Source organism: Hipposideros armiger, unplaced genomic scaffold (assembly GCF_001890085.2).
Source record: "Hipposideros armiger isolate ML-2016 unplaced genomic scaffold, ASM189008v1 scaffold_541, whole genome shotgun sequence".
Lineage (NCBI taxonomy): Eukaryota > Metazoa > Chordata > Mammalia > Chiroptera > Hipposideridae > Hipposideros > Hipposideros armiger.
The window spans coordinates 278,155-299,515 of NW_017731891.1; the positions used below are offsets into that span (position 1 = coordinate 278,155).

Below are 21,361 nucleotides of genomic sequence, written 5' to 3' on the forward strand. Positions count from 1 at the left end.
GACTATGAAGTGGACTCCCCAACAGGACATGGGTCCACTGGCCCCCTAAGAAATATTTACAACATTATTTCCTCAAATGATTCAAATGTGAAATACATTTGGAATTGAGTTTGTTATATGATGTGAGGTAGGGGTGGGGTAGATTTTTTTTCTCAAATAAATATCCCATTGACATAGCCCCCATTTTTAAAAAAGACCATCCTGCTGCTCTATAATGTCACATTTTTCTTATATTGGTTGACCATACAAATGTGAGTCTATTTCTGGATCAAAAACAATAATATTGGGTTGTCGGAAAAGTCATAACGCATTTTTGCAGCAAAAAACAGAAAAATATATCATGACTTTTCCGACAACCCAATAGATGAAAAAGAAGATGCAAAATGATACACATAGATTAGCATCTGTATGCACTGTTAAACAATTCCTTAGTGTACTTTTATAAATGTATAATACATACAAGTACATGTAGTAAAACATGAACTAGAAGGCTACACACCAAATTAATGATAATTGTTGCTTCTGGGATGGGGAAGAGGGATGGAAGTAACTGAGGAGAGGAACAAAGGAAACTATACCTTCATTATCTGGAACATTGTTCCATTTACTAAATTTTTAAAAATCTACAACAAAAAGAACAAAACTAGGCAAATGTGGCAGAAATTTATTGCATACTCCTATCCAGAATAGAACATATTAATACGGCGATAACTGTCAAAAGCCAGTAAATTATTCAAGTAGTTATCTATATATACCTCTTCTATAACAGTGTCATTATTTTATACAAAGCCAAAGACAAGAAAACTTCATACACATCTCAACTCAATAAGTAGATCAGATATAATCACTGACTCCAAAACTCAGACATTTATAAGGACTCTTAACAAAGAGTTTTACTTGATTAGCTATTAAAATAGACTGCAAGAGGTTAGACTATTCCCTGAAAATTATGCCTGCTTTGACTCATATTTTTTTATGCAACTACCAAATACTAGGCATGTTTAGGTTTTGGAAATTTATAAGTGCATAATAAAATACAGTCCCACTGCTCAAAGAGTTCTGAGGGAAGGTGTCATGTTCCTAAAGAAATATGTTTTAGAGATGTGTTTAAGGATAAGCTAACAAACACAAAGAAAATGGAAAATCACAGTACTGGCTATCAAGATATTAGGATTTTCATTTCTGAACAGTTGGCAGGAAAATAGTTTTGTAAAAGCTGTTTTCTGAGACTAACGTGCAGAAAACTTTAGTATGAGAATACTCAAATTTAAGTGTCTAAATAGATAATGCTAAAAAAATTAGTCATTAACAACAACCACAATTATAATAGTAGTTACTATTATATGGCAGACCCTTTATATATTGTACATTAATACATTTAATCCACAGCCACTATTATAATTCTTATTCACAAATGATAAAGACAGAGGCACAGAGAGCTTCAGGAACTGGCTAGAAGGTACACAGTAAATGATGAGACACAGCTGAAACCCAGGTAATCTGGCCTCTGAGTCCGTGCTCTTAACAATGCATTATACTGTCCAACCATTAAGGAACCATAGTTTGCATTTTAAAAAATCAAATGTTAAGATATTATACAAAAAAAAAAAAAAAACCCAAAAAACTAATTCTATTAAATGGAAAGAAACTTTAATCATGAAAATAACTTTTAGAAAAAACTTTAAACCATTGATTTCTGAATCAATCTGGTAATTTTAAGCCACTAGTTAATATACATTGTAAACATTTTATATGTTATTTGTTTTTATAAAGCATAGTCCTATGCCTTTCCCCCAGTTACTCTTTGATCCAACAGAGACAGGTAACAATACAATTTTCTCCATCTTACTGGTCTCTTCCAATTCTCAAGTCCAGGAAATACAACAACAATAAAAATAAACAATAATAGCTAGCATAGTGAGTGCTTACTATGTGCCAAACACCATTCTATGATCTTTTCATATAATATGTATAACAAACAAATGAGGTAGGTACTATTCTGTTTTAGAGACAAGTTATAATATAAGACTGTATGTCAGGAGACATCTGTTTGAGAATACATGCTCAAATAACCCCTACTTATAATCAAGTTTAGAGCATCTAAGGAAGACCAAGAATTTTAAGAATTGGATAAATCATGTGTAATACAATAATACAATAATTTTCCCATAACTATGACATTATTGGTCTTCATTAGGGTCTTCATAAGATTATATTTGGCCAAGCTTCAGTCTAAACGGACTAATAAGCAAAGAAAATTATTGTTTGCACTAACAAAGTTTTACTTTTATTTGAATACAATTGAGGTTTTCTATATAATTTAAAATGATTAATTTTATTAATATCAGCATTCCAGATATCTAAGTAATTATCTTAATAGCTGACGGAGAAGGAAATATAACTCCATTTTAAATTTAGGAAGACTGTCCTATTTCTCCTTCTTTCCTTTGGAGATCTTTATTACTACCCTTTTCACCTTTGAGTCTTCCTTGAACTTTTTATTAAATAAAAAAAAATTTCTCCATAGGTATAAAAAACAAAGGGCAGATTAGGTGAGAGTCTATCATTAGGTATGCTCAAATGTTTCAACTTTCTGTAGAGAAAAAGTACAATTTCCCCTTTATTTGATGACTGTTTTATGTTTGATTACAGTTCAGACCCTAATTATTTGAGACTTTGCTAAGAATAGACTAAGGCTCAATTTAAATTTAAATCTTATTTATTTATTCACTGAGCACCTACCATAAGCATGGCATTATTTCAAGATTTAATAAGGATTATACCAAGCCAAACAAACAAGATTTGAGATGTTTTAGCTAGCTCACTTTAAGAAAAACTGTTAGAAAACCTCACTAATGAGGATTCTCATATATTATTATTTTTTAAACTTGCAGAATGTAAAAAATAAAGAAAAGCCAGCAAACAGTTAAAAGAAGATAAAATAAATTTATTTTTAAAGCATTTTTAATTCAAGAACCAAACAGATTTCTCTTGGCATACAACCTAACTGGCTTCTGGATGATAATCACACCAGAGCTCATCATAAAAGCCAGGTGACTGATCTGTACCAACATTTGAGAGGTGTCCCCTTGCACCTGAATGTTCTATCAACTGGTTCTATTACCAAGTAATTCAAATTATACCTCCTTTAATAATCCTACTTCCCACCCTAAGTTTTAATGACCTATTTACCCAGCTGCCTATCCACCATTTTGAGAGAGGGTAGGGAAAAAGATGATTCTTTTCTGTGCCGCACCCCATATACAGAATTTGTGCCTCCCATTTCCCACAGCCTAAGGACAGTACAAGAGTAAGTGGGGCAGAGTGAGGACTGCAATCAGAGTGTAAGCACCTCTCCGTGTCATGCCAACAAGAACTGTGTCCTCCATCCCAATACACATACAGTTATGGATTCAAACAGACAAACAAGGATTCCATGGTAATGTTTGCAGTGGGTCACAGGACCAGATAGTCTTATCTCCAAGAGCTGGGAGTATTATTCTGTCCCTATGTATGTAAATAGCTAATCTCTATGGCCTTTGTAGGTGACCACATATAGAGGACACAAAGACATGAGCTGCAAAACCTGTCTGACACCTAGAGCAAGAGTGGAACAACATTCTGTATGTTGAAGACATAACTACTCCATCTAGCTCAGTGTACAATACTCATAATGAGAATTTGCATATGGACATATTTTCACCAAGGTCCACACAGAATATAACTTCATAAATTCTTACCTTATTCAGATACAAAGAATGTGACCATATATTATTTCTTGCAGAAGTTTTTTACCTCACACACCAAACCATCACGTTTCTTTATAGTTTAATGCACTGGCTAGTACCAATGAACCTGGCACAGTATCAAAGAAGTAATTAGGTCATTATTAATATTCAATTTTTAATTGTTATGTGAAGCCTTTTTTAAAAAAAATAAGAATGGGGATCACAAATCAAGCTATAACTCAGGAATTTTAATGATAGATAACACATTAGACACTGTAATTTCCTACCTTCAAGAACATGTAAAGAAATAATTTAACATGTTATGATGTGTGCAATAATAAAAGAATGCATAAGATACAGAGGAATAAGTGATTATCTAGGGGATGAACCAGGGAAGGTTCACAGAGGAAGTAGCATCTGAGTAAGTTTGAAGAATGAAAATTTTACTGAGAATCTAGAAAATTTTGTAGGTTGGCAGGGAGGGGGAATAAGCAGAGTGAAGATCATGATAAAAAATATAGGAGGCAAGAAATAAACACTGGGATAAAAAAGTGTTATAATTCAGAACTGCTACAGAATAAAGTACAAAGAAGAGAAACTGATGATTTTTAAGAAAGCCTTTAAGACTGGGTTAAGATTTTAATATGGTGGAGACAGATGAATAACATTCAGGGAAAGGGAGCATATAAGGAAAGAAACAGAAAGCATTCAGAAAATAATTAACCTGTTTTGTCTCAAGTTTAGAGAAAATATAAAGAATTTTTTGTCCACTTGCTGGTCACTTTCTAGTCTTTTCACTCTACTAAAACAACTCTCACTCTAAATGATCAATGATGTCTTTTTTTTTTTTTTTTGGTCACTGTGGTAGATGACAGTGTGGTGAAAGTGTTCCAGGCCTAAGTCTTAACACAGGCCTCACAACTTCACTGTCATCCCCTTGGGAGGCAGCCACCATGTAAAGAAGCTTGAACTAAACTACTGACTGATGATAGATCACATGGAGATATGGAAGCTACAGGGACAAGAAGCAAGGTGCCCAGGTAACAGTGAGCACCAAAGCCCCAGACAAATTAATAAGACCATCTTGGATGTTCCAAACCCAGCTAAGCCCTCAACTGAATGAAACCGACCCAAGGAATCTTGAGAAATAATACACTATTGTTGCTTTAAGCCACTAAGATTTACAATGATTTGTTACACAGAAATAGATAACTAAAGGGGTTATTAAATCGAGTGAGATTTTTCAGATTTGGCTTCACAGCAGCATTCAAAACTATTTACCACTCTTTTGAAAGACATTCTTCCTTTGGCTTTCACGCTGAAATATTCTCCTGGTTTTCCTCCTCTTCTCTGGCTGCTGTTCCTCTCTGTCTTCCCCCACCCCCACCCCAACCTGCAATACCTAGCCACTAAGTGCTGCAGATCCTCAAGGCTCAGATCTTGAAGCCAATTTATACTCTAAACCCTCAACCTGCCTACCCAGAGCTTCAAATACTACCTATACTCAGATAATACTTTAAAATTTTATATGACCAGACTAGATATTTCTTCTGAGCACCAAATATTCTTCTGACTACATGAAATTCCCTCTTGAAGAGCTCTAAGGTACCTCAAACTCAACATGTTCAAAACTGAAGTCATGATTTTCCTCCACCCAAAATGATACTCTTTCAACATTTCCTAGCTCAGTGAATTGTATCATAATCTATCCAGTTTCACAAGAAGCGATCTTCCTCTTCCTTATACCCCCAAATACAAGATATGTCAGCAAATGTGGTTGATTTAGCTTTCTAAATATCTCTTGAAACTGTTGCTTCTTTCTACTTCTTCTACTATTACCAACCTCCTTGGCCAACGCAGCAATGCCTAACTGGTCTTCCAATACCCACTTGTGTTCCTTTCCTCCACCCCCAACCTCCAAATGAAACACTTGCTTTTATATTAACAACATTATTTAACATGGCCTCAAAGGCCCTTGGTGTGGTCAAGCCCAACCTTCCTTTCCATTATTTACTGTGATTCCTCTGCTCTTATGCTCCAAGTCACCTTAGCCTTCTTCCAATCCCTCATTCTCAAACATACTCCCCCTTTGGGAAAAGAGCCCTTTTATAGTCCCTGTACCTGGTACGGCCATCCTTCCACTTTTGGTGTAATAAATGTTATTCATCTTTTCAGATGTTAGCTTTCCATGACTTCCCTGACTAAATCTAGTGTACCCTTATTGTAAGCTCTCATAGCACATATTCCTCTCTTTTGTTGGATATTTAACAATTACAATTTTACTTTTATCTATTGTGATATTTTTATTGTTTGCCTTCTCAAAACTAGACTCATTGAGGCAGAGCTCCTGCTTGTTTCACTCATCATATGATATACAATGCTGTTATCAACTACTGTATAATCACACGTAATTGTTAAATAATATCCCCAATTATTCAGAATCTAACATAAATTTAAGCTGAAATAAATTATAAAGCATTCAGTCAGAAGGTTAAGTTAAAGTATGTTGGTAAAGACACTTAAAAATAAAAATATAGTAAAGGCTCTTTGAATCATTTTGAGGGCCATTATTTCCTATGTAACTGAGAGCACTTAATGCTTCAAGCACAAAAACCTATCCATAAACTTTCTACAGTACATTATGTATGTCCCTATCTTCTGGAAACATTACACCCATAAAAATAACAATAATAACCTTTTCTTGGTAATTCAAAAAAATGAGGAGAGAAAAAAGCTTAAAAACTTCTTATTCATACCAAATATTGCCCCAAATCACATAACAAGTTAATGGTTTCAATCAGATATGCTACATTAAATCATCTCACTTAGACCTCCAATACCTATTACCCATAACTTAGATTCTAAAGTGTATCATCAATTTAATATATTTTGTTGCTTTCCCAAAATTTAACATTGAATGTATATAAAAAATTTTTCCAACAATAGCCACATAATTATCCATCGCGCTTCAAATCACTTTCTTCTCTATATCAGAGAGTTTCATAGAGTGCCAGTATCACAGAATCTCAGTCTAGGTCTCTCCACACTGGGGGTGTATAGGTTCTTATCCCTTTTGGCAGAGGTTAAGCAGAACATAAGAGTCATATTTTATAGCCTGTGCTTATGATCTTGACCTCTTTAGCATCCTTAGTTTGAATAGTGTTAATTTCAAGATATATCCAAGACTACTAGTATTTCATTTCTATTTCCTATTTGATTAACATTAGAATATTTTTGTATTCTGTTTAATTCAATTATAAATTGCTAGATGATATAATGCTTCCCTTTAAAAGATTGGCTTTGGACAGATGTTTCTTTAATAATAGTTCTTCATAGTTGGTATAACAATCATAATACCATCGCATAGTTTTTTTTTTAAAGATTTTTTTTTTAATTGGGGAATTGGGGGATGGGAACAATGCTGGGTAATTGGGGGAAGGGGAACAGACAAGTTGCTGTCCTTTTGTTCTTCAGTCTAGTTGTGGAGGGCGTTGCTTCGCTGGCCCAAGTTGGCACCATCATTGTGCTCTTCCCGGGCGAGGCAGATCAGTCGCCGGCTTCTGGACGGGCGCTCCCTGCGGCTGCTGGCCACTCACGCTGGCTGCTGGCTGCTGGCTACACACGGTAGCCTATGGCAACCCACTGCCACAGGGGCTGCAGCCTACACCTACACCGTCGCCAGCGACTCACAGCAGCCCAGCTCCAGGTTGAGCTGTTGTTCAGCATCTTAGCTGTGGAGGGCAGTGTCACTGGCCCTCATATGTGGGATCCGAACCGGGGCCCTCTGGCGTCCCAAGCCAGCTCTTAACCATCGTGCCACTCGGCTGGCCCCATGGCATAGTTTTGAAAGTTTTACCTCTCATCTCAGAAATCTGACAGTTTCAACTGTCTTTATTTGCACTGCCTGTTGCACATTAGGCAATCTAATATATGCACCATTTTTTGTTTGTTTCAATGCTAATACACCAAAAGGTAATACTTTCCTTTAAAAAATTTTAAGAAATAATTAGGCATCCAAATTTGTCTTAAACATCTATGAGACTTCTGGTTAAAAAAATATAACAATCAGATGTAATGTGTGAACCATGTTTGGATTCTGATTCGAACAAAACCACTATGGGACAAGTAAGAAAATTAGGACATAGATTGGGTATTAAGATTATTTATTGGATCCCTTCAAATTTTTGTTAAGCTATAGATAAATCAAATTTAAATTAATTAAATTAAATTAATTAAGATTTGTTAAAATAAATTAAAAGTTTGTTAGGCTATAGATCACTGCAGGGATGTGTGTGTGTGTGTGTGTGTGTGTGTTTATAGATAGATTTAGATATCCTTATATGTTAGAGATGCATATAGAAGTATTTATGTGTGAAATTATATAATGTTTGGAATTTGCTTTAAAATATTTTCCCAAAAAGTGTGTACGGAGATAGGGGCAGAACAGATGAAACCAGAACAGCAAAATGTGGACAATTATTGAAGCTATATAAGAGCTCTTCAGGTTTATTATTTTCCCTACTTTTGCATATGTTTGAAAGTTCCATAATAATCTTTTTAAGAATTAGACATATGTGAGTTAACCAACACAATTAAAAATGCAAGCAATTAAAAGCCTCTATGGGGCCGGCAGAGTGGCTCAGTTGGTTAAGAGCTTGCTTGGGAACACCAACTCTGAGCAGCAGGGCCGCGGTTCGGATCCCACATTGAGGGCCAGTGACGCTACGCCCTCTACAGCTAAGATGATGAACAACAGTTCGACGTGGATCTGGACTGCTGTGAGTCGGCTGCAATGGCATAGGCTGCAGTGGGCTGCCGTGAGCTACATGAGTGACTGGCAGCCAGCATGAACAGCCAGCAGCCAGCGAGAGCTGCTGTGAACCATTGTGAGCAGCCAACCAATGACCAGTGACGGATTGCCTCACCCAGGAAGAGCGCAATGATCATACCAACATGGGCCAGTGAAGTGATGTCCTCCACAACTAGACTGAAGAACAAAACAGCAATTTGTCTACCTGTCTGTTCTCCTTCCCTGAGTCCCCAATGCTGTTCCCCTCCAATTCCCCAATTAAAAAAAAAAATATATTTAAAAAAAAAATAGCCTCTATGGAAAGGAAATGAGAATGGGAAGAAAGTCTTGCTTTTATTACTAGCCCACCTGTAAACATAATTATTAGCCAAATGTTCATGTTACTTAAACTGAAACACTTTAACTCTTTTAAATGGAATATAAAAATTTCACCTGACATGAGGTGCTAGCAAAGCAAATAATTCAGCCTCGGTGAGAGCTAAATGATCCAAATCTATGCCTAAATACACAGTGACACAGGCAGTGCTAGGTACAAGTCCATCACAGGTTATTTCCTGTCTGAAAGCTAACTAATTTCTCCTGATTTCTGAAATGCTGAAGAGGTAAGGCATAGGTGGGTAATATTTCTTAGAATCAAAGAAATATATTTATCATTTAAGGGTGGAAAGAGGGTAAGGAAACCTTGACACAAAGAGATTGATAAATTTGTCCCAAGTTACTAAAGGTTCTGGAAAAACAAAGACTTAAACTCACATTCTCCCACTTTGCTACATCCTTGTTACATATACAGATTCCCATCTAATGTTTACATTGGGTCTATACTGTCACCCTACTAAAATCTGTTTTTCTGCTTGGCCTTAATTGTAAATAGTTTCAGATTGCTGCTTTCTGAGTGGTTCCTATGCCTGCTTACTTACATTACCACGTTTGTGCACCAGTTTCCTCACCTACAAAATATGTAACAAGGACATAAACAAGGTTGGTTTAACATTAAAAGTTAATCAGTATAATTCACCATACTAACAACATTTTAAAAGAAAAACTGTATGATCATCTCAACATATGCATAAAAAACATTTGACAAAATTCAATTCCCATCCATGACTTAAAAAAAACAAAACAAAAAAAAAAAAAACAGCAAACTTGGAACAAAAAAAATTTTCCACAACCTGATAAAAATATACAAAAAACCTGCAGGTAACATCACACTTGCATGGTAAAAGTTTCATTCACTAACACATCCTCCAAGAACAAGAACAAGAAAGACAAAGATGTCCACTCTCACCACTACCAGTACATTAAGGCAAGAAACAAAGGTGGACACTTACTGGAAACAAAAAAGTAAAACTAAAACTGTCTATATTCACAGAAACATAATCTTGTATACAAAAAAAATACAAAAAAACCTATAAAATGTTACTTAATAATAAGTGAATTTAGGAAGGTCACAGAATACAAGGTCAAAATACAAAAATCATAGAAGTATGTACAGGCAACAAATAATCAGAAATTTGAAAGTAAAAGGACCAATTTACAACAGCATCAAAATATATGTGCAGAACTTATACAATGAAAACTACAAACATTGCTGAGAAAAAGTAGACTTGAAAAATCTGAGATGTACCATGCTCATGAATCAGAATAACCAATAATGTTAAATGTCAATTTACTTATATATTCAAATTAACTTATTGATTCAATATAATTCCAATCCAAATTTCATCAGGCTTTTTTATAAAAATTAACAAGCTGATTCTAAATTTATATGGAAACTCAAAAGACCTAGAAAAGACAAAACAATTTTGAAAAAGAAAAAGTTGGAGACTTATAAAGTTATAGTAGTCAAGGCAGTGTTGTATTGGCAAAAGACAGGAATGGAGATAACAAAACAGAATAGAAAGCCCAGAAATAAACACACAAATATGGGTCAATTGACTTTCAACAAAGATGCCAGGACAATACAATGGGAAAAGGATTATCTTTTCAACAAATGGTACTATATAATTAGTTAATATTGTGCCCCCCAAAATGAACTTTAACACTTTCTTCCCATCATACATAAAAATTCTAAATGAAACATGACCCTAAAAGTACGATCTCACACTATAACACTCCTTAAAGAAAAAGCAAGAGAAAAAATCTTAGTAATACTGGGTTAGGCAAAGATTTCTGAAATAGGACACAGAAAGCACAATCTATAAAAGAAAAAATAAATAAGTTGCCCTTCAAAAGCAACTGTAAAAAATAAAAAGGCGAGCCATAGTAGACTGGGAGAAAATATTTGAAAACACATATTCAATAAAGGACTTGTATCCAGAATACGTAAAAGATTCTTACAAACTACCCAGTAAAAAATGGGCAAAAGATCAGAACACTCACTTCACAAAAGAAGATACACAGATGGCATAGAAGCACATGAAAGGATGTTCAACATCATTAGTCATTAGGAAATGCAAACAAACCAAAATGAGATACCGCTACACACCCACTATATTGTCTAAAACTTAAAAGACTGAAAAAAATTCAAGTATTGGAAGGATGTAGAGCAACTAGAACTCTCATACATTCCTGGTGGGAATACAAAATAGTACAGCCACCTTAGTAAATAGTATGGCAGTCTCATATAAAGTTAGATATACACTTGCCCTATGAGCCACCAACTGTGCTCCTAGGTATACACCCAAAAGAAATGAAAACATACGTCCACAAAAGGACTTATATGCCAATGTACACAGTGGCTTCATTCATAATGGTCAAAAAATGAAAGAAAAAAAAGTTCTGATGAATGGATAAGCAAATAGTACAGCCATACAATAGAAAACTACTTAATAAAAAGGAACAAACTACTGATATGTGCAACAATATGGATAAATCTCAAAAGCATTATGCTAAGTGAAAGAAGCCAGACACAACAGGCTACACACTATATGATACCATTTATATGAAATTCTGGAAAAGGCAAACACACACACACACACACACACACACACACACACACACACACACAGAGAGAGAGAGAGAGAGAGAGAGAGAGAGAGAGAGAGAGATCCAGTATCCAGTGGTTTCCAGGGTACGGTGATAGAAATGAACTGCAAAGGGGCCTAAGAGAACTTTTATAGAATAACAGATGTATGTCATATCATTATTGTGCTGTTAAAAACATGTTTACATTTGTCAAAGCTCAAGTTTTATACTTGAAATTGCTACATCTTACTGTATATAAACTATAGCTAAACAAAGGGACTAACAACAACAAAGGAAATATAAATAAATGCAAATTTTGAGTACCATATATTTAGTGCCAAAAAGAAGGAAAGAAAAGGCTCTAGAACGCATATTTCATTTAATTTGGAATCTGGTGCCTTATATTATACCATGCTGCCTCTGCCTCCTTTCTAAGAGTGACCCTGTAAAGATCCAAGTGAGAATACTCATTCTCAGAGGATAATCTAACTATATGCTGTTCTCTTCCACTTAAGACAATGTAACAAAATGGAAGAATCAGAGTGGCTTCATTTTAAGGGATACCTGAAGTACTTTAAACCCTTATTAACAATAATTTACTTGCCTGCCCTCCACTCTTTACTCCTTCCCACAGGCTGAAATTCAGTTGTAGTGTTGAACTAGGATGTGTTGTAAAACCAGTATCAACCATTCAGATAAAAGCAAAGACAGAGCAACAAAGTCAAAAGAACATGGGGGTCTGCACAATACCTTGGAGCAGAAACACCCTAATCAGTTCTGTTTTTGATGTGAGAGAAAAAGAAGTTTTCTCTTTTTAAGCCACTATTACTTTTGTACCAATTACAGCAGCTGAACCAGTATCCTAAAATGTATACCATTCCAGAAGCTTTTCAGAATCCCTGAATGTTCAATCAGACGCCTGTCGATGTTTTGCTTTGTTGTATAAAATATGTATTCAAAGAGGCACTGGACATGCATTAAAGGCAGAGAAGCACAAATTCTAATCACACTATGCTAAATGTGTTTTGTGATTTAATAAATAGAAAGCTGGCACCTCTAGGATCAAGTCCTATCCAATTACCCAGATTTGACCAGATAATATAGACGGAAAAAGAGCTCCAAATTAAATTTTAACATGACCAAGTGGATATTTCTTAAATCTCCTTCCTCAAATATAATATAGCCTTATCTCTTACTCAAAACAAATAATAACCAAAAAAACATATAACTAGCATCAGGCCCTTAACAGATTTATTTCAGTTTCCTCCTTAATAGATTTAAGAAAAGTTCTTAAGACTCAGTATTTAGTCCTCAACTTCTTTTCTCTTCCTAAGGTTTTACCTTTTAATAATCGTTATCCTCAGTGATTTTTCTGATTATTTCCAAAAAGAACCGTTTAAAATCCAAGGATACCCAAAATAAAATCATCTGGTTGAGAAAAGGTATATGAAAGAAATCTGCCTACCCTAGAATTTGCTGCTTGGGGTTAGAGAGAAACCAATGTACTCTGTTGCAGCGCCTTTATATTTCTGCCTAGTGTAAGAATTTTATTAAAAAAGAAGGGATTACTAAATACCACTGAATTGTGCACTTTAAAATAATTAATTTTATGTTATGTGAATTTCACCTTAATAAAAAGGTATGTAAACCTTAGCAAAAGCCAAACCCTTTCCTAACCCAGTTATGGAAAATTCCAAGAACAACAAAGAAAGATAAAAGTAGGAGACAGAAGATAAATAATGATGATGGATCAATGCAGAGTATGATATCCAGAAACAATAGAGACATAAAAGTGAAAAAATTGTCAAAGAAATAATAACATTTCTGAAACTTAAAGGATGAGAGTTTCGACTGCATGGAGGGTCAGCACCACTAGCCCTCACGTTTTTCAAGGATCAACTGTATATACAAATATTGAATCATTTATGTTGTACACCCAAAACTAATGTTATATATGTCAACTGTATCTCAAATACACACACACACACACGAGCAATGGTGTTCTAACAGTTTATTGATACCATCTGCACACTTAAAAATTACTGAGGACCCTTAAGAACTTTTGTTTATGTGGGCTGTAGCTATCTATTGATGTTTACCATAACAAAAATTAAAAATAAGAAAGTTTAAAAAAGGACCAGCCGAGTGGCGCGTTGGTTAGGAGTTGGATTGGAACGCCAGCTCTGAACAGCAGGACCCCGGTTCAGATCCCACATGAGGGCCAGTGACACTGCGCCCTCTACAGCTCAGATGTTGAACAACAGCTCCACCTGGAGCTGGGCTGCCATGAGTCCCGGGTGACTGCATAGGCTGCCGTGGGACTGGACGGCAGCAGGTGTGAGCTTTCGTGAGCTGCTGTGGCCAGCGAGCGACTGCCTCACCTGGGAAGAGCACAATGATAATACCAACATGGGCCAGTGAAGCGATGACCTCAACAACTAGACTGAAGAACAAAAGAACAGCAACTTGTTGGTTTCCCTTCCCCGATTCCCCAACGCTGTTTCCCTGCCGCAATTCCCCAATAAAATCTTAAAAAAAAAAAAAAAAAGTTTAAAAAAAAAAAGATAAAGGCTAACAAATCAAATAGAGGCAAATCCATATATACTAAAGGATGAAGCTGTGGGAATGAACAAAATTACCCAAGAGGAGTAGTATGTCAAATAAAAAGGGAAAAAAAATCTAAGATTGAACCAGTTAATAAGTGTTAAGTAACAGGCAAATAAACTAAGATCAAGGATTAAAACAGAATAGAAAGCCAAAGAAAAGCCAGGAGAGTGTAAACCCAGAAGCCAACAGAAACTGAAGAAAGAATGTTCAATAGTGCTGACAAAATATATGAAAAGTTAAAAATCAACTACTGGATTTGGAAGATGAGGGAGTCATGAGTGACATTATTAAGAATGGTAGAATCAGAAGCCAGATTACAGTAGACTGATGATTAAAAAGTAGAGAGGGAAGTCAAGGAGGTATCAGAAATAATTTCTAAATTTGCTGTGAAAAGAAATAAGGAAATTAAGGAAGTCATTAGAGAGGGAAGTGGGTTTTGTGGGGGTAAAGATGTTAAGTTTTTCCATTTGTTTTATTTCATGTATTTAGAATGGGTGAACCAGGTAAGCAGAGTTGTACATCATCACCACTAAGTAATTTCAGGATATTTTCATCATCCAAAAAAGAAACCCCATACTCATTAGCATCTCCTCTTACCCACGACCCCTAGCAATACTACTTATGTTTCTGTGGGATTGTCTATTCTGAACATTTCATATAAATAGAATTGTGCAGTAAGTGGCCGTTTGTGTCTGGCTTCTTTCAGTTAGCATGTCTTCATGGTTCATCATGTTGTAGTATGTCTCAGAATTTCATTACTTTTTAAGGCTGAATAATATTCCATTCTATGGCTATACCACAGTTTGTTTATCAAACAATTGATGGACATTGTGTTGTTTCTACTTTTTGGCTATTCTAAGTAATGCTGATATGACATTTTATATGAACATGTTTTCATTTCTTTGGGGCACTTACCAAAGAGCAGACTTTTGGGGCCACAGATTGTTTAACTTCTTGAGGAACTGCCAAACTATTGTCCATAGGAGCTGCCTCATTTTACCTTCCTCAGCAATCTATGAGGGTTCCAGTTTCTCTACATTCTCAATATTTGTTATTATCCATCTTTTTTATTACAGCCATTATAGATGTGAAGTGGTATCTCATTGTTTTGATTTGCATTTCCTTAATGGCTAATGATGGTGAACACATTTTCATGTACTTCTTGGCCATTTGTTTATCATCTTTGTGGAAATCTCTCTTCAAATCCTTTGCCCATGTTTTAATTGGGTTGTCTTTTTATTTTTGTATTGTAATAGTTCTTTGTATGTTCTGGATACTGGGCCCTTATCAGATATATGATTTGCAAATATTTTCTCCTATTCTGTTACTGTCTTTTTCGACAGTATCCTTTGAAGTACAAATGTTTTTAATTTTGACAAAGTCAAATTTATCTAATTTTTCTTTGGTGTGCTTTGGGTGTCATGTCTAAGAAACTGCTGCCTAATCCAAGGTTATGAAGATTTACACTTACGTTTTTTCTTCCAAGAGTTTTAACGCTCACATTTAGGTTGCCCACCCATTTTCATTTCATTTTTGTATATGGTGTCACATAGGAGTCCAACTTCACTCTCTTGTATGTGGAATATTCAGTTGACCAGTACAGGATTATGTTCAGTTGTCCGTAATCTTTTTGTTGAAAAGACTTTTCTTATCTCATTAAAGTATCTTGGCTCCCTTGTTGAAAATCTACTGACTATAAATGTTATGTGTTTGTTTCTGGACTTTCGATTTTATCCATTGATGTATATGTCTATCATTATATAGTGTTGTATTATTTTTTTTAATCTCACACTAGACTGTAAAGAACAGACTTGAAATGAAAAAAGCCAATGATCAATTCCCAGCTCTGTCTCTTACTTGGGAATCAGCTATACTAAGGCTCATTTTCCTTACTCTCACAAACTTGGGAATTGAGTTGTGAAATTACCTTGTAAACAAAAAAACGGTAATGCAATTAAGTTTACACGTTTTCGTAATGATTATGCTCAACCTCATAAATTATTTTGGTATCCAGGAACAAAAGAAAGTAACATAGTAAGAATCTTTCACAATCTGTTTCTAAGAAACAGCTGTCTAGCACATAGTAGGCGCTCAATAAATATTTATTGAGTGAAATTAACCACTTTCCAATTGCTTTGTATTTTTTATTCATTTTCTAAGATTTACGTTTAGAAGGAAACAATTTATAAATTTAAAATCATCATATTTCAGGTTTTTTCATTAGCAATTATTTCTTTGGGAAAAAAAACAAGTAATTTTCCCTTAACCTATTTCTAGCTTCTTAATATTATCCAATATAAGTATTTAAGGCTCTCCTCATATGATATTTAATAAAGAAAGGAAAATTAAGACATTATTAAAGTCAAAGTGAAATCTATAAACTTTAGTAACAGTCTTGATTTATTTAGTTGGTAGTTTCTACAGTTACACTTTATAGTTACAATGTATACCCTTTAAATCTATAAAGAAATATTTAGGGGGTTCTAATACTGGGTTGTTGGAAAAGTCATGATGTATTTTTTTTACGTCTTTCGTTGCAAAAATGCATCATGCCTTTTCCAACAACCCAATAGTTTAAGATTAATATTTGTTCAGAGGAAAGAACAATTACTTGGCAATCAGCAGAATAGACATAATTGCTTTAATAAAGTTTTACTTCAACAAATTTCAAAGGTGAGGTCTTTCTAATTTTTTAACAACTTTATTGAGGCATAATTACCTACCATAAAATTCACCCATTTAAAAAGTGTCTAATTATTTTTAATAAATTTAAAGTTGTACAACCATGATCACCACCCAGTTTAGAACATTTACTACACCCCAAAGGGATCACTCCTGCCCATTTGCAGTCAGTCCCTAGTCCAACCCCAGGCAACCACTTTCTACTTTATGGACATTCCATACAAATGGAATCATATAATATGTGGTCTTTTGCATCTAGCATAACGTTCTGGAGGTTTATCCATGTTGTAGCATATCAGTAGTTCATTCCTTTGCTAAATAGTATTCCAAGTTTCTTTATTTTACGTCAGGTATAAAACAACCAACAAACAATTGTGTCCTCTTTTATAAGGAGTTTAAAAAAAAATCTACTCCTTATATATTCTACATTACTGCCACTATTTTTCTAAAATCCAAATCTGATCACTTTCTCTTAGACTAAAATCTCTTCAACGGTTACCATCAACCTATAAGGCCAAGTCCAATTTCTTTGGCAAAGCATACACGATGGGCCATGCCAATCTGTCCACTCTCATTTCCTGCTACTTCTTAAACCTGCTAACTATCAGAAATGAGGTATATATATATATATATATATATATATATATATAGTTCCCTCATGCTCTCTTCTATCACCTTTATGCCTTTGCACCCATCTACTTCACAAACTTGAATTAATCTTTCGAAGTCCAAGTTGAGACATCATTTTCCAGTGCCACATTCACTTTCTCAGCCGCTTGTGCTGTGATCATTTTACTTCTTACGCCGTGCCATAACTGTTTACCTATCTCTCTTACAAACTCATGATCTCCACACCTGACCTTGTCTCTGAATCACTGGTGTTCTGTAAGTAATTATCCAATTGAACTGAATACATTCTGACCTTTAGTATTCTTCTGCTCACTCCATCAAATGAGATCAACTGCCCTCTAAAACTGAACAGAAGTAGTATACCACAATTTCAAGGGCTAGGGTATACTACAGGGGTCAGTAAACCATGGCCCACCAGGCAAATCCGGGCCACAGTTTGTTTTGGCAAATAAAATTTTATTGAAGACAGTCACATTCATTCGTTTAAAAAATTGTCTATGTCTGCTTTTGCCTCATAACAGAGCTCAACAGTTCCATCAGAGACTATATGGGCTGAAAGCCTAAAATATTTATCATGTGGCCCTTTACAAGAAATTTGCCAACCTCAGTATACAATACAGCATGATGCATCGTGTGGAGGAAAAAAATATCGGAACTTCCTTTGCATAAGTTTTTTACCTCATCTTTTAAAACTTCTGTTTTTGCATGTTTTCTAATATTAATACAGCAGTGACATATCTAAATGGAAAAATGTGCATACATTGGGAATAGTACATGCCCATATTATTGTTTTTTTTCTATTGGGTTATTGGAAAAGTCATGACGTATTTTTTCTATGTATTTCATTGCAAAAATGTGTCATGATTTTTCCAACAACCCAATAATATAGGTGACTCAATTAAAAACAAACCCTAAAAAGTCTTAGGACAGGTTTTAGAGTTTGAAATTCCAGTAATAAAGGTTATTATATAAACAATTGGATTCTATAAGTGCTTAAAGCACAGAGAAAGAGGCCTAGAATTAAACTTTTTGCAAACCAAAAAGCTCAAAACGTCTCTACAGAATCTTTTCATAGGGCTAAAAATGTTACTTAAATGATGTAGGCAATACTAATACTCTTCAAGTTGAATGGAATAAAACATGAGCTACATAAATCCAACTGCTACAAAGATCGCTGTTTTTTAAAAATTATTATAACAAATCAAGTGCAAATTTGTCCTTCCAAATCCTAAAGCCCAATTGCCTGATCTATAACAGATACATGATAAATATATAATGGAAAACACCTGACTAGCTAAATTTTTTAAAATCCATCTGTACTTAACACAATGTGATTTTGTAACCAGTGTTCCTTATCTATGACAGTAGGTGGTTTCCATTTAAGACACTAACCTCAGTTTCTGAAGGGCCCAGGAAATGCCGAATTTCTCCCTTTATAGATCTTAAGGTTAGGAGGGTAGTTTCTAATAATTTGAAAGTTGGGGTCTGAGTATCATCAACAAATTTATAAACTAAAGTTAATTTACAAATTGAACCTGGATTTGTCAGGTTAGGGATGTCATTCTATGTTGAATCATATTCTCCAACAAATAGTCACAGCCCCCAGAGAGAACTACACTCTACTCTGCTCACCTTTAAGGCTTTTTCTGAGGCCTTCCGAGATGACTAGCATCAGACTTTTGAGGAAGGCTAGCCATTAGACAAGGCTTTTCCCCACGATCTGACTGCTTGAAGTGACATCCAGGATCAGGTCGATCCTGTATCCAGGAATCATGACCCTCCCTGAGGCACCAGTCATCATGAGACAGTCAGTGCACTTTGGCACTTCTTGAAAACCACTGGACTGCTCCTTTAGCTGAAAGGAAAAAAAACATCAAAACCACAACAAACAAAACAAAGGGGGAAAAATCAGTAATTCAACCTCAAAAGACAGAGCGTGGGGAAAAATATATCAAAATAGCCTTGTTTAGATCAAAATGTAGCCTTGCCTTGATGTAAAGATCAGTTTCAATATTGTTCCAGTCACTGCCCAAAATTTATTCCTAATATACCAATCTGAAAAAATTTAAATCTATTGTATTACATCTGAAAAGAACTGAAAGTGGAAATTACATAAAATAACTATTTATGGAATACAGCTCAATAAATATAATGAGGGTGTTTATAAACGACTGACAGCCGAAGGCTTATGTGAGTATACCTCATCAGGAGACAAAGTACTCAACTTTTTCATGTTCTCAAACGGTAATTGGATTTAGAGAGGCATAAAATACACCTAACAGGCTGATGTTAACTGAGTTAAAAAACTGTCAATGCTGTTAAAGCCAATAATCTACTACTAGTCTTACATTATATACTGACAAACCGAAAAGGAGTCGGGCTTGCATCCTCTTTAAGTGACTTGACACTAATACAAGGTGTACCCCCCCAGACACAATGCCCTTGTCTCAACATTCTGAATTTCAATGTTCACACTTATTTGAAATAAGCAATTTTAAATGTTCAATTTAAATTTAAAAACTTAAAAGATCTGATAAATAAATAAATAACAAGTCTTATTTAATCTGCTTCAAAATAAAAATTCTAACTATAGGAATCCAGAGATAAAATTCTACTTATTTCTGTTTTTACACACAAAATACTTTTCCTAGGACATAATGTTAAAAGACAAGAAAAAATCTTTGAGGTTATTGTTTTAAAAGTTGGCTCACAACTCCTTTAAAATATTTGTACCGTAAAAGATACTTTATCAAACAATTATTTTATATTCCTTTCTACTACTTATCCAATAGCCCCATTCAGTTAACACTACTAACATCCACATCGATTCCCAAGTTGGAAACCTTGAAACACTACTAGACTGTCATTTTTGCTTTTACTTGTTTGAGAATGTAACTAAAGCTATACACCTCTGTCCCCAAGAAAACTGTGCACACACATAGACAACATGAATGAGATTTCAGGGAATTCACAGAGCCCTCTGAAGCCCAAGCCTAGGCCCTGGGTTCAGATTTCTGCCTTCCTATTCAGCACTGGCTTAGTTTTAGCATGCCCCATGTTTTTCCTGAATTTGTTGCATGTACAATAGTTTGCTAATTCTTCCCAGTTTACCATCCTTCAATCTATCTTCTTTTACCTAGCAAGCAGAGAAAGCTTATTAAAATGCAAATCTGATATGTGACTCACCTACTTAACATCTTCAAATACCTCCACTGTAAATGTTAACAGTCTCCTTAGGGTGGTATCATCTGGCCTCTACCTACATTTCAAGCATCCTACCTACAATTCCCATTCTCCACTCATAATGTATAGTTGTCCAATACACTGTTTTCAAGCCTTTGTGGTTTTGTGCACACTGTTTCCTCCTTCTGAAATGTCATGGCTCAATTCCTTCCTTACTCCTCCCTCAAAAAGCTCCTCTCTTTATGCTCTCTCAGAACCTTCTGTTTATGCCATGAGATTTATCTCAATGTATTACAAATGCTTACTTGCATATCTTCAGACAATATGTTTTCTAGGGGCAAAAGCCTTGTTTAATTCCACCTTTGTGTTCCCAGTACCTAGAACACAGTAGTACTAAATATAAATGTATGGTGTGCCACTATTCTTATACACAATCAGTTACTATGCATCACAAAAAAAATTATTGCTGAATTTAATCTAAAATATACTTTAAGAATTCAAAATTCAAAAAATTCATTATGGAAGCAACTCTCCAGAAAGCAAAAATTAAGTGTTAACAATCACCAATTCTTTATAAACTGTCCTCATCTGGATCAAATATATATAATAATGTTCATTACAGGCATCCAAACCAGGAATTAAGCATAATAAGGATAACAGAGGGCCGGCCAAGTGACGCGATGGTTAAGAACTGGCTTGGGATGCCAGAGGGCCCCGGTTCGGATCCCACATATGAGGGCCAGTGACACTGCCCTCT

At 35.0% G+C, this 21,361-nt stretch overlaps 1 protein-coding gene across 3 annotated transcripts in view; it reads right to left on the reverse strand.

Moving 5' to 3' along the window:
- The window catches only part of INTS6 (integrator complex subunit 6), an 81,078-nt gene that overhangs the window by 33,460 nt on the left and 26,257 nt on the right, over positions 1–21,361 (reverse strand). The window contains exon 1 of one of the 3 annotated variants that reach the window (XM_019668887.1): positions 19,054–19,276. The exons of the other annotated variants lie outside the window; for them this stretch is intronic. The gene's annotated coding sequence lies outside the window, so the exon portion shown is untranslated. Of the gene's footprint in view, positions 1–19,053; positions 19,277–21,361 lie in introns of those variants that run through there. 3 annotated transcript variants of the gene reach the window in all.